The sequence below is a fragment of the Corythoichthys intestinalis genome, chromosome 5 (assembly GCF_030265065.1).
Source record: "Corythoichthys intestinalis isolate RoL2023-P3 chromosome 5, ASM3026506v1, whole genome shotgun sequence".
In the NCBI taxonomy this organism is placed as follows: domain Eukaryota; kingdom Metazoa; phylum Chordata; class Actinopteri; order Syngnathiformes; family Syngnathidae; genus Corythoichthys; species Corythoichthys intestinalis.
The window spans coordinates 3,863,701-3,866,543 of NC_080399.1; the positions used below are offsets into that span (position 1 = coordinate 3,863,701).

At 37.8% G+C, this 2,843-nt stretch overlaps 1 long non-coding RNA gene across 1 annotated transcript; it reads left to right on the plus strand.

Annotated features, from left to right (window-relative positions):
* The first annotated feature begins 284 nt into the window (after positions 1-284).
* LOC130915882 (uncharacterized) lies at positions 285-811 on the plus strand. The gene is made up of 3 exons (XR_009063193.1): positions 285-417; positions 504-589; positions 674-811. It is a non-coding gene; the product is annotated as an uncharacterized LOC130915882 (long non-coding RNA).
* The last annotated feature ends 2,032 nt before the right edge of the window (positions 812-2,843 follow it).

The window sequence follows — 2,843 nt, forward strand, 5'->3', positions numbered from 1 at the left end:
TGCTAAAGCCCATAAAATCATTTGGACCCAAGCGCCAGCAGAGGGCGACAAAACTCCAAAAAAACACAAGTAGGAAGTTGACATTGCACTGTGCTGTCATTTTAATCTGTTTGAGCGGGGCATGTGCGTTAATTGCGTCAAATATTTTAACGTGATTAATTTAAAAAATTAATTACCGCCCGTTAACGCGATAATTTTGACAGCCCTAATTTTTTTACCATCTTGGGTAGGGAAACTACAAGTAGTTCTCAAAAAGTACATGTGTAAAATCTTTTCTTAGTACTCCCAGATAGTGATAATGTCATTTTAGGCCGTATCGGTGCAACACTCATCCTTATTTATGGCAAGGTGCTGGCGGCCAAGATCTAATCGAGTGCTTTTCTTTACAGTCGTCTCTTCATAAGGAAGAACAGAAAGGTACAACACTATGACAGATACAAAGATTTGTCAGAATTGACACCAGATATGTTTGTTTTCTTTCTAACACAGTCATTTTGTTGTAGATAATAACTGTCCCAAAGGATGGATTCGCTTGGACTGTCACTGTTACATCTACCAACGAAATCCGAGGATGCTTGCAGATGCAGAGGTATGGAAAACAACAGTCAGCTGACGTTCCTAACCATTGTCTAAATCTCTGACCAAGTGAAAATAATTTTTCTTTTCGCATCAGAGCGTCTGCAATATTCTTGGTGCAAATGTAATGTCCATTCACAATTCCCTGGAAAACGTGTTTGTTCACGAACTGTTTAAAAGGGAAGCGTCTTCGAATGACACCGCTGTCTGGACCGGACTCCATGATACGTTTGAGGTAAAATAATGACAAGCATCTTCTAAATGAATGACGTCGCTAGCAGGAGTGGGAACCACAGGGCACCTCACGATACGATACAATTCACGATACAAGTCTCATGATAACGATTATCTCACGGAATCACAGCGAATATCAATATATAGGTCAGAAATTTGATACATGATATTCTACTGTATACAGAGATAAGAGGCAGTGTCAAGTGAGTGGAGTAGACACAAGCATTCATTGGGGTCGTGCTTTTAATTGGCAAAAGCTTTGTCATTTCTCCTACAGCAACTATAAATATTGTGGGAAGCAACGTGGGGAATAATGACCGGAGTTGATCTTTTTCTTAACACCCTGTTGTGTACCCAACGCAGAGAGGATATAGCATTTGCAGCAACCACACACAGTCATGGTTGCACACTTCCCATCATGCATTTGGGCAGAACAGTTAAGTCGCTACAGTATAATCTTAGGGCACCTCACGATACGATACGATTCGCGATACAAGGCTCACGATAACGATTATCTCACGATATCACGATACAGCGATTATCGATATATTGGTCAGAAATTGGATACATGACATTCTACGATACAACTGTTGAAACGAAAAAAAAAAGATATTTAAAAATAGAAAAAAATACTGTTTAAGTCATTTATTAAACAGTGACACCTTTTCTGTGCAACATTGCTGTAAAATATAAATTTACTGCAAATTGTGCACCTACACATATAGAGGAAACAAACCACAACCACTGATATCGCTTGGAGAGATCATGATGAATGGCACCCTTAATTTCTTTAAAGTTTTAAATCTTAAAAAAAAAAAAAAAAAAAGTGCCGTAGGTGTCAGCAGTTGAGCTTGGAGTGGGGCAATGATAAAATGGTGGGTCTTTTCTTCGTATTTGACCTTTGTTGCTTGGTTTGAGCACTTCCACTATCTGCTTCAGCATTTAAGATGTCAGACTTGCCCAGTCACAGTCTTCCTCACCTTGAAAACAACAAAATAAGACAAAAAAATATTAGCTACTTCTTAGCTTTTGAGTTGAAATCCTGATTTTTTTGTGTGTTGGAAGTATTGAATTAAAAAAATATATTAATTGAATGTATAGAACTTAAAAATGCAATAATTACATATTTTTAATATGTAGGCTACATTAATTATCATGCACATCACTTTATAAATCTTGGAACCTATTCAAACCATTTATATAGCTTATTGTATCAAAATGACGGTAATAACAGTCTGTGTAGTAAACTAGATGGAAAGTGGTTCTCAAATAATATCAAATAAATCGGTAAATTCACGTGGGCTTGTTCGATATTCATTTTCATCCAGTTTAGGATCCTGGTTTATTTTATATCATTCAACACCAAATTTCATCAAAATAATACATGTAAATTAAAAAGTCAATTACATTGCAAAACTTTCTTACCTCAAGTGATGAAAGCGAAGCTCACAAACTCCGGTGTCCACTACGTCATCAGCTGCCAGTGAAACTTATTTTTCTTAGACAATTCTTGCATACAGCAAAGTCCTTGTTCACCTTACTTCCTTTCTTGTTGGTGTAAAATCTAAAGTGTGTCCCCATGTGTGATTTGTAGCAATATTTTTCTCATTTTTTCCAACACCGTTCTCACGGAGCTTTTTTATTTTTTTCAAACCACTTGGAGCTTCTTCTCTAGACGACTTGTGCGCACTTTACCCTCACCGCCACTCCCGAGCGCCCCTAGTGGACCGCCAAGGAATTGCTCAACAAACATTGAGCAGTTTACAGCATCCATACTCCATTGTATGGCCAATATGTTAAATAAAAGTATCGATACTTGGCGGGAGCATATCGATAACCGATCGGCTTGCAAAATATCGCGATATATTGCTGTATCGAGATATTGTCACACTCTTAATATACTCTCATACTCTCGGGACGCAATGCGGTCCGTTTCTCATTGCTACCCGAAGACTGCGCTGTGTATTAGTTCCGCTTTACTTGACATATTTCAATAATCGGAATTTGGATGTTTGTGAATCGTTCTCGAATCT